At 44.6% G+C, this 15,702-nt stretch overlaps 1 pseudogene; it reads left to right on the top strand.

The window, feature by feature from the left end:
- Nucleotides 1-2,954: 2,954 nt before the first annotated feature.
- LOC123731976 (calcium-independent phospholipase A2-gamma-like) lies at nucleotides 2,955-6,255 on the top strand (annotated as a pseudogene).
- The last annotated feature ends 9,447 nt before the right edge of the window (nucleotides 6,256-15,702 follow it).

Here is a 15,702-nt window from a genome sequence, read left to right as displayed (position 1 = left end):
ATTGATCAGGGCCTGGGCGTTTCATTAAACAGACCTGGTGTTTAGATACAGAGCAGCATTGATCAGGGCCTGGGAAGGTTTCATTAAACAGACCTGGTGTTTAGATACAGAGCAGCATTGATCAGGCCTGGGGCGTTTCATTAAACAGGCCGGTGTTTAGATACAGAGCAGCATTGATCAGGGCCTGGGGCATTTCGGTACAAACCTTGACCTCCACATGACTCTAGGGCTTGAGCTGAGAGGACTGCTGACAAGGAGAGGAACACCCCATTCTCTGCTCAATGCTCAGGTCTCCTCCCAGGGCATTAGGCGCACTTCAAGGCAGCTGTGGAAGCTGTATTCTGGTCACTCAGCCTGAAGACATGCTTGATGCTAAACCTACTTTTCTCTTCCTAAACCCGCTGGTTTGTAATGATATAGCATCCCTGGAGTCTTCAAAACTTATGTCACTAGACTTAAAATTCCTCAAACTTTCTCTTCCATATTCTACACTCAGATTATTCTAGAACATTTAATATTTATATTCTTCATTACTTTATTTACTATGTTCTCTCATTCCTATTATTTCAATTTTGTATTTACTATGTTCTAATTTTTACTAATCTGTATTTATATTATCTCCTTTTTTCTATGTTCTTCTTTTCTTTCCTCTCATTATGTACTAAGGTTTATTTACCATAATTCTACCTCAGACATTATTAACTAGGACATGATTGTATGTTCCTCAGGTATTATGTACTGGGACATGGTGATTTACTGTCGTTTCTACCTCAGACATTATGTACTAGGACATGGTGGTGATTTACTATCATTCTACCTCGTTATTACTAATTTATTATCCTTATTTTTACTATGTTCTACCTCCTTATGTATTTTCTGTTCTCCCTCCAACATTATGTACTAAGGACATGAGTGATTTACTATAATTCTACCTCAATTATTACTAGACATGGTGGTATTTACTTTTCTACCACATCATTATGTTACTTAACTTGTCTATTTTCTTTACTATGTTCTACCTCCAACTTATGTACTAGACATGTATATTTACTATGTTCTACCTCAGACAATATAACTATAACTTATTTACCATATTCTACCTCCCAGACATTATGTACTAGGACATGTGACAAGTGATTTACTATATTCTACCTCAATTATTACTAGACATGGTGGTGATTTACTATGTTCTCTTACTTATTTACTATATTCTACTCAGAACATATTACTAGGACATGGTATTTTACTATGTTCTACCTCGACTATATTGTACTAGGACATGGTGATACATTTACTATGTTTCTCTCAACATTATGTGACTAGACATGATTGTATTTACTATGTTCTACCTACATTATGTACTAACATGTGTATTTACTATGTTCTACACTCAGACATTATGTACTAACATGTTTTATTTACTATGTTCTACCTCCAACATTATTACTAGACATTATTTCTATTTCTACCTCAATTATTGACATTATTTACTATGTTCTACCTCAACATTATGTACTAGACATGGTGATGATTTACTATGTTCTACCTCCAACATTATTACTAACATTGTATTTTCTATTGTTCTACCTCAACATTATTACTAGGACTGTGATTTTACTATCAATTCTTCTCAGACATTATTGCTAGACAATTGGTGATTTACTATATTCTACCTCCAGACATTATAACACTAACATGGTGTGTGATTTACTATGTTCTACATTTTTTATTACTAGATATTACTATGTTCTACCTCCAACATATGTCGACATGGTGGTATTTACCCATGTTCTACACTCAATTATCTAGACATGGTGATAGATTTACTATCTTCCACCTCCAGACATTATGTACTAGGACATGTGTGATTTTCTTGTTCTACTCCCTTTACTAGACATGGTGATTTACTATGTTCTACCTCAGACATTATGTACTATGGGACATGGTGAAGATTTACTGTGTTCTACCTCAGACATTTGTACTGGACATGGTGATGATTTGACTATGTTCTACCTCAGACATTGGTGTCGCACTAGGACATGGTGATGATTTACTACTGTTCTACCTCAGACATTGTGTACTAGGACATGGTGATGATTTACTATGTGTTTCTACCACCTCAGACATTATGTACTAGGACATGGTGGTGATTTACTATGTTCTACCTCAGACATTGTGTACTAGGACATGGTGGTGATTTACTATGTTCTACCTCAGACATTATGTACTAGGACATAGTGGTGATTTACTATGTTCTACCTCAGACATTGTGTACTAGGACATAGGTGATGATTTCTTACTATGTTCTACCTCAGACATTGTGTACTAGGGACATGGTGATTTACTTATGTTCTACACTCGGACATATATTACTAGGACATGGTGGTGACTTTCTCTACTATGTCTACCTCAGACATTAATGTACTAGGACATGGATTTTACTATGTTCTCACCTCAATATTAGACATTTACCAGTACATTTTACCAAAGCATGTCATGTACCTTTTACATACAAGATAAGAATGCAGACATAAACATTAAATCAAATCAGATTGTATTAGTCACGTATTTAGCAGATGTTATTGCAGGTGTAGCTAAATGCTTGTGTTCCCTAGCTTCAATAGTGCAGTAATATCTACCAACTTTACAAACCTAAAAAGTAAAATAATGTAATTAAGGAATATATAAAATATAGGAATGAGCAAACGTCGGGAGTGTCATAGACTAAAAATACAATAGAATCGTATATACATATGGAGATGAAGTAAAGCAGTATGTAAACAGTTTAACAACATAGCGGTCTGTCTAAAGTCCTTGTGGTATTTTCTAAAGTCAGATTGTCTCTGTGTTTCCAGGATGATGGTCTCCTCATCAACAACCCCACAGCGTTGGCCATCCATGAGTGTAAGCTAGCTGTGGCCCAACACCCCAGTGCAGTGTGTTGTCTCCTGGAGTACGGGTTGCTATGAGACCGTCAACAAGAACAACACCACCTCCACCAGTCTCAAAGCCAAGATCACCAATGTCATCAGCAGTGCTGCAGACACAGAGGGTGGGTCACACAGAGGACCATGGAGTGTGTGTGGTGTGTGTAGTTGGTGTGTGTATAGTTTGTCCACTGTCCACATCTGTCCTTTGACAGGGATGAAACCACATTAGGTTATTTTCTAACACTCAGATTAAAGTCAGCCAACCAGTCAGCCAGCCAGTCAGTCAGTCAGTCAGTCAGTCAGTCAGTCAGTCAGAGACGTGCTTACTAAAACAGACACTGCATGTAGTTGGATGTCAATTGTTTTCTGTGAATCTCATTAAGTGAATCATTCGCTGCATGTAGTCCCTGTTAGGGGTTGGGAAGACCATTGTTTTGTCTCATGCTGTATTTCAGTCACTCCTTCAATGATTTCATTTTGACCTACACATCTCAGCACATCAAGTTCATCAGCTCCCCAGTACTTGACCTCTCTGATTCCTCTCATTCATCAGCTCCCCAGTACTTGACCTCTCTCCGATTCCTCTCATTCATCAGCTCCCCAGTACTTGACCTCTCCTGATTCCTCTCATTCATCAGCTCCCCCCAGTACCTGACCTCTCTGATTCCTCTCATTCATCAGCTCCCCAGTACTTGACCTCTCTCTCCTGATTCCTCTCATTCATCAGCTCCCCAGTACTTGACCTCTCTGATTCCTCTCATTCATCAGCTCCCCCAGTACTTGACCTCTCTCTGATTCCTCTCATTCATCAGCTCCCCAGTACTTGACCTCTCTGATTCCTCTCATTCATCAGCTCCCCAGTACTTGACCTCTCTCTGATTCCTCTCATTCATCAGCTCCCCAGTACTTGACCTCCTCTGATTCCTCTCATTCATCAGCTCCCCAGTACTTGACCTCTCTGATTCCTCTCATTCATCAGCTCCCCAGTACTTGACCTCTCTGATTCCTCTCATTCATCAGCTCCCCCAGTACTTGACCTCTCTGATTCCTCTCATTCATCAGCTCCCAAGTACCCGACCTCTCTCTGATTCCTCTCATTCATCAGCTCCCCAGTAGATCTCTGATTCCTCTCATTCATCAGCTCCCCAGTACTTGACCTCTCTGATTCCTCTCATTCATCAGCTCCCCAGTACTTGACCTCTCTCTGATTCCTCTCATTCATCAGCTCCCCAGTACTTGACCTCTCTGATTCCTCTCATTCATCAGCTCCCCCAGTACCTGACCTCTCTCTGATTCCTCTCATTCATCAGCTCCCCAGTACTTGACCTCTCTGATTCCTCTCATTCATCAGCTCCCCAGTACTTGACCTCTCTCTGATTCCTCTCATTCATCAGCTCCCCAGTACTTGACCTCTCTGATTCCTCTCATTCATCAGCTCCCCAGTACTTGACCTCTCTGATTCCTCTCATTCATCAGCTCCCCAGTACTTGACCTCTCTGATTCCTCTCATTCATCAGCTCCCCAGTACTTGACCTCTCTCTTGATTCCTCTCATTCATCAGCTCCCCAGTACTTGATCTCTCTCTGATTCCTCTCATTCATCAGCTCCCCAGTACTTGATCTCTCTCTGATTCCTCTCATTCATCAGCTCCCCAGTACTTGACCTCTCTCTCTGATTCCTCTCATTCATCAGCTCCCCAGTACTTGACCTCTCTCTGATTCCTCTCATTCATCAGCTCCCCAGTACTTGATCTCTCTCTGATTCCTCTCATTCATCAGCTCCCCAGTACTTGATCTCTCTCTGATTCCTCTCATTCATCAGCTCCCAAGTACTTGACCTCTCTCTGATTCCTCTCATTCATCTAGCTCCCCAGTACTTGACCTCTCTCTGATTCCTCTCATTCATCAGCTCCCCAGTACTTGACCTCTCTCTGATTCCTCTCATTCATCAGCTCCCCAGTACTTGACCTCTCTGATTCCTCTCATTCATCAGCTCCTCAGTACTTGACCTCTCTCTGATTCCTCTCATTCATCAGCCCCCAGTACTTCGACCTCTGATTCCTCTCATTCATCAGCTCCCCAGTACTCGACCTCTCTGATTCCTCTCATTCATCAGCTCCCCAGTACTTGACCTCTCTCTGATTCCTCTCATTCATCAGCTCCCCAGTACTTGACCTCTCTGATTCCTCTCATTCATCAGCTCCCCAGTACTTGACCTCTCTCTGATTCCTCTCATTCATCAGCTCCCCCAGTACTTGACCTCTCTGATTCTCTCATTCATCAGCTCCCCCAGTACTTGACCTCTCTGATTCCTCTCATTCATCAGCTCCCCAGTACTTGACCTCTCTCTGATTCCTCTCATTCATCAGCTCCCCAGTACTTGACCTCTCTGATTCCTCTCATTCATCAGCTCCCCAGTACTTGACCTCTCTGATTCCTCTCATTCATCAGCTCCCCAGTACTTGACCTCTCTCTGATCCTCTCATTCATCAGCTCCCCAGTACTTGACCTCTCTCCGATTCCTCTCATTCATCAGCTCCCCAGTACTTGACCTCTCTCTGATTCCTCTCATTCATCAGCTCCCCAGTACTTGACCTCTCCCCGATTCCCTCTCATTCATCAGCTCCCAGTACTTGACCTCTCTGATTCCTCTCATTCATCAGCTCCCCCAGTACTTGACCTCTCTGATTCCTCTCATTCATCAGCTCCCCAGTACTTGACCTCTCTCTGATGCCTACCTGTGTAGATGGTCAGTCTGAGTGATGTTTAGTCAGTGTGTGCGGGTGATGGCACTATTAACAACTTGATGGATCTCTATAAAGTAGGAAGTCATAATAAACCAGTGACATATGGACTAACTTTGTCTCCCTCATCAGAAGTCCACGTCATGCTCTCTCCTTCTCCCAGACAGCTGCTTCCCTCTCTACCTCTAAACTAGCTACACTAACAACATGATAGCTATCAAGATATAAAATGATTTAACTGTACTCCAGCAACATGACCTAACCTCCCTCACCTCTTCTCTCCCCGTCAGAGGTCCACATCATGCTGGACGCCCTCCTTCCACCCAACACCTACTTCCGTTTCAACCCCTACATGAGCGAGGACATCCCATTGACGAGAGCCGCCGGAGAGGCTCACCTTCCTGCAGGAGGAAGGAACTCGCTACCTGGAGAGGAACGGCCAAGCTGAACAAGGCAGCGTCGGTGCTGGCTCTGAGAAGAGCGCCATCCAGAGGCTGGCTGAATGGTGCAAACTGAAGGCCGACATGTACGAGGGCTTGCCCCTTAATCTCCAAACTGTAGGGGGACGTCTAGAGGTGAAAGGTCAGACAGGCTGAGGGGACACTAATTTAGACTGATTATGAAGATAATATAGGAGCTGTAAAGGTCTGACATGTACGAGGGCTTGCCCTTCATCCCCAAACTATTGGAAGAGACCTGCAGAGGTTAAAGTTCAAAAGGCACTGCAGGCGGTAGCTGCTGAGAAACTCATTTCCACTTGAAAATAAACATAATGTGCTTTTGATATGACTCCATCAGTGGAGGCTGGTGGAAGAAGCTATAGGAGGAAAGGCTCATTGTAATGGTTGGAATGGAATAAATGGAACCGAGTTAAATGTGGTTTCCATATGTTTGATTCCGTTCCATTTTTTCATTCCAGCCATTACAATGAGCCTGTCCTCCCATAGCTCCTCCCACCAGCCTCTCCTCTGGACTCCATATCTGCTTGATGTAGATCATGTGATATGACTGCGGTCCATTTGAATTTCTGCAGCTCAGGCAGGATGTTGTTGCCTTTGAGCTGTGAGAGGTGGTACAGAAGCGATCTGTTGTAGTGTTTATGAAAGGGGTTTGGCTGGTAGGGGTTTGGCTGGTAGGGGTTTGGCTGGTAGGGGTTTGGCTGGTAGGGGTTTGGCTGGTAGGGCTGAAGGAATCAACCTTTGACTGCTCCTAAATAAAGCACCACTGTGCACCACTGTGATGAGAACATAGGCTGTTATACACAGGCAGCCCAATTCTAATATTTTGCCCCCTAAAAAATCAGATCAAATCTTTTGCCAATAATTGGGCTAAATACCTGAATTGGGCTGCCTGTGAAACAAGCCATAATGGTGTGAATGGTAGACAGGCACAGCCATTTACTGTTTTGATTTAAGAGTGCAGGTTTTGCAGGGAAGGTGTTTTTGACAACTACTGACTTAACATGTACTGCTATGTCAGATATCCAGGGTCTGTTATTAGCAACTCATTCTTGTAATTACTGTAAATATGAATGTAAGTAACTGACATTGGTGTCACCTCATTCCCATGTTCAGTAACTTTAAATGCTTCAAACTTGAACTAGGCATGTGAAGTAGAATGGAATAAAACATGTAATTATGCCTTTTTCACAGATTAATGAAATCATGCACTTTGTAAATTGTCACATTGTTCTTATCTTAAGAGCTCTATAAGGGATCAAATGTAAATGGTTTGATATGTGGTTTTGAATAATATTTCATTGAAGAGTTCATGGTATTAGCTTTATAATGAATCAGAACCACCTAATTCCTTTCTCCTGCAGCGGCCCTGTAGGTGGACTGTGTAAGAATGAAAATGTCATTGAAACAGGTTTCTGTTGTTGTGTTGTCTATTGAAGCTGTGTCTCATAACTACACTATATACATGATCATATCATCTGATCTGTACTGATGTCTATTAAAGCTGAAGTGATAGTCTACGACAACCTTAAACCCCCACACACACAACACACACAGAGGTCTATAATAGAGGTTTCATGGAAGAATGAGGAGTGTCCTCTGTGATGAATTGTTTTCCAATTGCAGAATTGATTTGTTACGTTGTTGTTTATCCCCCCATTGAGTCCTGACCTTCCATTGACGACACTCCCTCCTCCCAGTCAAATGAGAATCACCCCAATCAACCCTACCCACGTAACACAGCGGTATACGGTTGTCTCTCAAATGGCACCCTATACCCTATATAGTGCACTACTTATGACCTGGTTCCATAAGGCTCTGGTCAAAAAGTAGTGCACTATATAGGGAATAGAGTTCCATTTGCATAGTAGTATGTCAGAGGACACATTATAGCCTCATACAAGAACAACTGAAATGGTCACCAGAACCAAACACATGAGGAATCAGGCATAGTTGATGGAAGAAATTGGGGGGGAGTGACTGAGATTGCATGAGTTCCCTAACCCCAACCATGACCCTATTGTTGGGTTGGGGGGGAGTGACTGAGATTGCATGTGTTCTCTCTAACCCCAACCATGACCCTATTGTTGGGTTGGGGGGGAGTGACTGAGATTGCATGTGTCCCTGACCCCAACCATGACACTATTGTTGGGTTGGGGGGGAGTGACTGAGATTGCATGTGACTTCCCTTACCCCAACCATGACCCTATTGTTGGGTTGGGGGAGTGACTGAGATTGCATGAGTTCCCTAACCCCAACCATGACCCTATTGTTGGGTTGGGGGGGAGTGACTGAGATTGCATGTGTTCCCTGACCCCAACCATGACACTATTGTTGGGTTGGGGGAGTGACTGAGATTGCATGTGTTCCCTTACCCCAACCATGACCCTATTGTTGGGTTGGGGGAGTGACTGAGATTGCATGTGTTCCCTTACCCCAACCATGACCCTATTGTTGGGTTGGGGGAGTGACTGAGATTGCATGTGTATCCCTAACCCCAACCATGACCCTATTGTTGGGTTGGGGGGGGAGTGACTGAGATTGCATGTGTTCCCTAACCCCAACCATGACCCTATTGTTGGGTTGGGGGAGTGACTGAGATTGCATGTGTTCCCTTACCCCCAACCATGACCCTATTGTTGGGTTGGGGGGAGTGACTGAGATTGCATGTGTTCTCTAACCCCAACCATGACCCTATTGTTGGGTTGGGGGAGTGACTGAGATTGCATGTGTTCCCTGACCCCAACCATGACCCTATTGTTGGGTTGGGGGGGAGTGACTGAGATTGCATGTGTTCCGTATTTAGATCATTACCCTGTGTGAGTGGATTGTGTGGTATCACACTGTGAATTGTAACCATACCACTGTTGTTAGGTGTGTGTGATTGCGTGTGCAGTGATCATTCATCCTGTCGGGCTGAGTTTTAACCTGGCCTGGTCTCACTCTGGAATGTTCCCTATTTCTCTCTCTGGAGAAATACAATGGATGGCATTACACATCCTACAGGAGCGCGTGAAGCAGTGGAGGCTGCTGAGGAGGGACGGCTCATGATAATGTCTGGAATGGAGTGAACTGAATGGTATCAATTCCGTTCACACCATTCTGGCCATTATTATGAGCTGTCCTCCACTGCTGTGAAGTGATATGTGTCTGTCTGTGTGATGGCATGACAAATCCTACAGGAGCGTGTAAAGGGAACATGAAAGCAGCGGTGGTGGGGTGTTAGGGTTTGGTGGGGGTGTTAGGGTGTGGATAGAGGTTTGGTGGGGTGTTAGGGTGTGGATAGAGGTTTGGTGGGGGTGTTAGGATGTGGATAGAGGTTGGTGGGGGTGTTAGGGTGTGGATAGAGGTTGGTGGGGGGTGTTAGGGTGTGGATAGAGGTTTTGGTGGGGGTGTTAGGGGTGTGGATAGAGGTTTGGTGGGGGTGTTAGGGTGTGGATAGAGGTTTGGTGGGGTGTTAGGATGTGGATAGAGGTTTGGTAGGGGTGTTAGGGTGTGGATAGAGGTTTGGTGGGGGTGTTAGGGTGTGGATAGAGGTTTGGTATGGGTGTTAGGGTGTGGATAGAGGTTTGGTATTGGTGTTAGGAGTGTGGATAGAGGTTTGGTGGGGGTGTTAGGATGTGATAGAGGTTGGTGGGGGTGTTAGGGTGTGGATAGAGGTTGGTGGGGGGTGTTAGGGTGTGGATAGAGGTTTGGTGGGGGTGTTAGGTGTGGATAGAGGTTTGGTGGGGGTGTTAGGGTGTGGATAGAGGTTTGGTAGGGGTGTTAGGGTGTGGATAGAGGGTTGGTGGGGGTGTTAGGGTGTGGATAGAGGTTTGGTATGGGTGTTAGGGTGTGGATAGAGGTTTGGTATGGGTGTTAGGGTGTGGACAGAGGTTTGGTATTGGTGTTAGGGTGTGGATAGAGGTTTGGTGGGGGTGTTAGGGTGTGGATAGAGGTTTGGTAGGGAGTGTTAGGGTGTGGATAGAGGTTTGGTAGGGGGTGTTAGGGTGTGGATAGAGGTTTGGTGGGGGTGTTAGGTGTGGATAGAGGTTTGGTGGGGGTGTTAGGTGTGGATAGAGGTTTGGTAGGGGTGTTAGGGTGTGGATAGAGGCTTGGTGGGGGGTGTTAGGGTGTGGATAGAGGTTTGGTGGGGGTGTTAGGGTGTGGATAGAGGTTGGTGGGGGTGTTAGGGTGTGGATAGAGGTTTGGTGGGGGGTGTTAGGGTGTGGATAGAGGTTGGTGGGGGTGTTAGGGTGTGGATAGAGGTTTTGGTAGGGGTGTTAGGGTGTGGATAGAGGGTTGGTGGGGGTGTTAGGGTGTGGATAAAGGTTTGGTATGGGTGTTAGGGTGTGGATAGAGGTTTGGTATGGGTGTTAGGTGTGGATAGAGGTTTGGTATTGGTGTTAGGGTGTGGATAGAGGTTTGGTGGGGGTGTTAGGATGTGGATAGAGGTTGGTGGGGGTGTTAGGGTGTGGATAGAGGTTGGTGGGGGGTGTTAGGGTGTGGATAGAGGTTTGGTGGGGGTGTTAGGGTGTGGATAGAGGTTTTGGTGGGGGTGTTAGGGTGTGGATAGAGGTTTTGGTAGGGGTGTTAGGGTGTGGATAGAGGGTTGGTGGGGGTGTTAGGGTGTGGATAAAGGTTTGGTATGGGTGTTAGGGTGTGGATAGAGGTTTGGTATGGGTGTTAGGGTGTGGATAGAGGTTTGGTATTGGTGTTAGGGTGTGGATAGAGGTTTGGTGGGGGTGTTAGGGTGTGGATAGAGGTTGGTGGGGGGTGTTAGGGTGTGGATAGAGGTTTGGTAGGGGGGTGTTAGGGTGTGGATAGAGGTTTTGGTATGGGTGTTAGGGTGTGGATAGAGGTTTCGGTATTGGTGTTAGGGTGTGGATAGAGGGTTGGTGGGGGTGTTAGGGTGTGGATAGAGGTTTGGTATTGGTGTTAGGGTGTGGATAGAGCTTGGTGGAGGTGTTAGGGTGTGGATAGAGGTTTGGTGGGGGTGTTAGGGTGTGGATAGAGGTTTGGTGGGGTGTTAGGGTGTGGATAGAGGTTTGGTGGGGTGTTAGGGTGTGGATAGAGCTTTGGTAGGGTGTTAGGGTGTGGATAGAGGCTTGGTGGGGGTGTTAGGGTGTGGATAGAGGGTTTGGTGGGGGTGTTAGGGTGTGGATATAGGTTTGGTGGGGGTGTTAGGGTGTGGATAAAGGTTTGGTGGGGTGTTAGGGTGTGGATAGAGGTTTGGTTTGGGTGTTAGGGTGTGGATAGAGGTTTGGTGGGGGTGTTAGGGTGTGGATAGAGGTTTGGTGGGGGTGTTAGGGTGTGGATAGAGCTTGGTGGAGTTGTTAGGGTGTGGATAGAGGTTTGGTGGAGGTGTTAGGGTGTGGATAGAGGTTTGGTTTGGGTGTTAGGGTGTGGATAGAGGTTTGGTTTGGGTGTTAGGGTGTGGATAGAGGTTTGGTGGGGGTGTTAGGGTGTGGATAGAGGTTTGGTGGGGGTGTTAGGGTGGATAGAGCTTGGTGGAGGTGTTAGGGTGTGGATAGAGGTTTGGTGGGGGTGTTAGGGTGTGGATAGAGGTTTGGTGGGGGTGTTAGGGTGTGGATAGAGGTTTGGTGGGGGTGTTGGGGTGTGGATAGAGGTTTGGTGGGGGGGTGTTAGGGTGTGGATAGAGGTTTGGTGGGGGTGTTAGGGTGTGGATAGAGGTTTGGTAGGGGTGTTAGGGTGTGGATAGAGGTTTGGTGGGGGTGTTAGGGTGTGGATAGAGGTTTGGTGGGGGTTGCACAAATGTCGATTCTGTATTTACACTGGGTGATCCCATTAGAAATGTATTTTTCAAGGGAGACCTGTCTGTCTAATTCTGGAAGAGCACTCTGAGAGCAACCTACTACAACACCCAGCCAGATACCGTCAGTACACACACTAACACAGATGTCAACAACAGAGCTCTGAGTCTGATAAAGGGCCCAGCAGCGTATTCTAAAGTTCAGGATGTACATATCTAATGTTCTTCTCTGAGTCTGAACGATGCCTCACTTAGTGACAGGACTATGCCCTACATGTTATGAATGAACTGTGTTGTCAAGGGTTACACATGAGAACTAGACCTAATGAGGTAATACAGATGAATGTTTCTGCCTTAGCCACATTCTGACAGTTGTTTCCTGTAATTGGGGGCCAGTGCAAAGGTCAAAGTGTGAAGGTTAACTGATGTCTGTCTCACGTTGTTTACAAGTTGGAGATGCAACTAATGATTCTGGTCCAGACGGTACCGCTACACCGCCAGGATCCCAATTAATGGACTCATCAGCTGTGAGGAATACTGTGTTGTCTCCTGATGGTGTTGCCTAGCAACCACACCTCTCCTCCACAATGTTCTGCTGGTGTGCATCGTTATGTTCTCCACATTCTCCTGATCAGAACTAAATGTGTTATGCAATCGGCTCAGTGTTGTGCAGTTTATTGTGTGCCTTTTTGTTCTACGTGAACGTTTTTAGTCATTTGGCCGATGCTGCAGAGCCACTTACAGGTCGTAGTTAGTATTCATCTTAAGATGCCTCGGTGAGACAACCACACACAGGCATAGCCTTCAATTCTTACCAATGCATTTGAATTGGGCAAATTATACATGTTTGCAGCTTAAATTGAATGGAGGGGAGGCTAGAATTGGATTCCAACTGGTATTCATGACCTTTTGGTTTAGTCATCCAATATCAGTCTAATTGCTTCTCTAGTTTAAATCAATGATAGTCCTCTGTAGAAAGTAGGATAGAGAGAAAGCCACACTTCCTTTCAGTCTTCTTTTAAGACTGGGGCTATTAGGCTACAGGATACCCTCAGCTCACTGAAACATTTCTGTGTTTTTTTCCTCTCGTGGTCTCCCCTTGTTTTGGTTTTCTTTATCTTTTGTGTTGTGAGAAGACCGGAGCAGAGCAGTATCAGATCAGTATCAGAATCAGATCAGTATCAGAATCAGATCAGTATCAGAATCAGATCAGTATCAGATCAGTATCAGAATCAGATCAGTATCAGACAATCAGATCAGTATCAGATAATCAGTATCAATATCAGAGCAGTATCAATATCAGATCAGTATCAATATCAGAGCAGTATCAATATCAGATCAGTATCAGATCAGTATCAATATCAGAGCAGTATCAATATCAGATCAGTATCAATATCAGATCAGTATCAATATCAGAGCAGTATCAATATCAGTATCAGATCAGTATCAATATCAGATCAGTATCAATATCAGATCAACATCAGAGCAGTATCAGATCAGAATCAGAGCAGTATCGAGCAGTATCAGTATCAGAGCAGTATCAGATCAGTATCAATATCAGAGTCAGTATCAGAGCAGTATCAGTATCAGAGCAGTATCAGAATCAGATCAGTATCAGAGCAGTATCAGAGCAGTATCAGAATCCGAGCATATCAGAGCAGTATCAGATCAGTATTAAAATCAGAGCAGCATCAATATCAGATCAGTATCAGAGCAGTATCAATATCAGATCAGTATCAGAATCAGAGCAGTATCAATATCAGAGCAGTATCAGAATTAGTATTAGAGCTGTATCAGGCCAGTATCAGTATCGGAGCCAGTATCAATATCAGAGGCAGTATCAGTATTATTGAGCAGTATCAGTATCAGACCAGTATCAATATCAGAGAGTATCAGAGCAGTATTAGAGCAGTATCAGTATTAGAGCAGTATCAGAGCAGTATCAGTAGCAGGGCAGTATCAGTATTAGAGCAGTATCAGTATCAGACCAGTATCAATATCAGAGAGTATCAGAGCAGTAATAGAGCAGTATCAGTATTAGAGCAGTATCAGTATCAGAGCAGTATCAGTAGCAGGGCAGTATCAGTATTAGAGCTGCGGTAGCAGGGCAGTATCGGTATCAGTGCAGTATTAGAGCAGTATCAGGCAGTAGCAGTATTGCATGGGCAGTATCGAGTATTAGAGCAGTTCAGTAGCAGGGCAGTACTCAGTATCATGCAATTAGAGCAGTATCATAGCAGTAGCAGTATCAGAGCAGTATTATGAGCAGTATCAGTACCAGAGCAGTATCAGTATCAGAGCAGTATCAGGCCAGTATCAGTATCAGAGCAGTATCAGGCCAGTATCAGTAGCAGGGCAGTATCAGTATTAGAGCAGTATCAGTATCAGACCAGTATCAATATCAGAGAGTATCAGAGCAGTATTAGAGCAGTATCAGTAGAGCAACGGTATCAGTATCAGAGCAGTATCAGTAGTAGGGCAGTATCAGTATTAGAGCAGTAGCAGGGCAGTATCAGTATCAGTGCAGTATTAGAGCAGTATCAAGAGTAGTAGCAGTATCAGGCAGTATCGTATTGAGAGCAGTATCAGTAGCAGGGCAGTATCCGGTATCAGTGCAGTATTAGAGCAGTATCAGAGCAGAGCAGTATCAGAGCAGTATTAGAGCAGGTATCAGTACCAGGCCAGTATCAGTATCAGAGCAGTATCAGGCCAGTATCAGTATTAGAGCGGTATCAGTAGCAGAGCAGTAGCAGGGCAGTATCAGAGCAGTATCAGGCCAGTATCAGGCTGTATCAGAGCAGTAGCAGTATCAGGGCAGTATCAGTACTCCGAGCAGCGACTGTATCAGGTCAAAGGTGATCAGGCCCAGTATCTGTGTATCAGAGCAGTATCAGTAGCAAAAAGGCATATCGGTATCTGGACAGTATCAGGCCAGTATCGGTATCAGTATGTTAGCAGGGCAAGGTATCACAAGCGGTATACAGGGACAGTCAGAGCATACTCAGGGCATCAATATCAGAGCAGTATCAATATCAGAGCAGTATCAATATCAGAGCAGAGCAACAATATCAGTGAGCAGTATCAGAGCGAGTATCGTTATCAGACCTTGGCAGGCGGTATCAGTATCAGAGCAGTATCAGAATCAGATCAGAATCAAGCAGTATCAATATCAATCAGTATCAGATCAGTATCAATATCAGGGCAGTATCAATATCAGATCGGTATCAATATCAGATCGGTACTCAATAACTAGAAACTGAAGTATCAATATCAGATCAGTATCAGATCGGTATCAATATCAGATCGTATCATGTCAAACGTATCAATATCAGATCAATGTCAGGCAGTATCAGATCAGAATCAATATCAGAGCAGTATCGGATCAGAATCAGAGCTGTATCAGTATAAGAGCAGTATCAGAGCAGTATCGAAGGCAGTATCAGAGCAGTATCAGGTCAGAATCAGAGCAGTATCAGAGCTGATATCGGTATCAGAGCAGTATCGATACCTCAGATCCAGTATCAATATCAGATCAATATCAACGTATCGTATCTGAGCAGTATCAAATCAGATCTATCGCGTATCAAACCGTATCAAGCAATATCAGATCATATCGACAGTATCAGTATCAGAGCAGTATCAGAATCGATCGGTATCAGAAGCAGTATCATATACTGCTCAGAATCAGAGCAGTATCAAGAGCAGTATCGGTTCAGTATAAATCAGAGCAGTATCAATATCAGATCGGTATCAGAATCAGAGCAGTATCAATATCGAGGCAGTATCAGATCGGTATTACGCAGAGCGGTATCGGGCCAG

This window comes from Salmo salar, unplaced genomic scaffold, assembly GCF_905237065.1.
Source record: "Salmo salar unplaced genomic scaffold, Ssal_v3.1, whole genome shotgun sequence".
Classification (NCBI taxonomy): Eukaryota; Metazoa; Chordata; class Actinopteri; order Salmoniformes; family Salmonidae; genus Salmo; species Salmo salar.
Note: the sequence above shows the minus strand (reverse complement) of the source record. Positions and strands in the feature narration are given on the sequence as shown.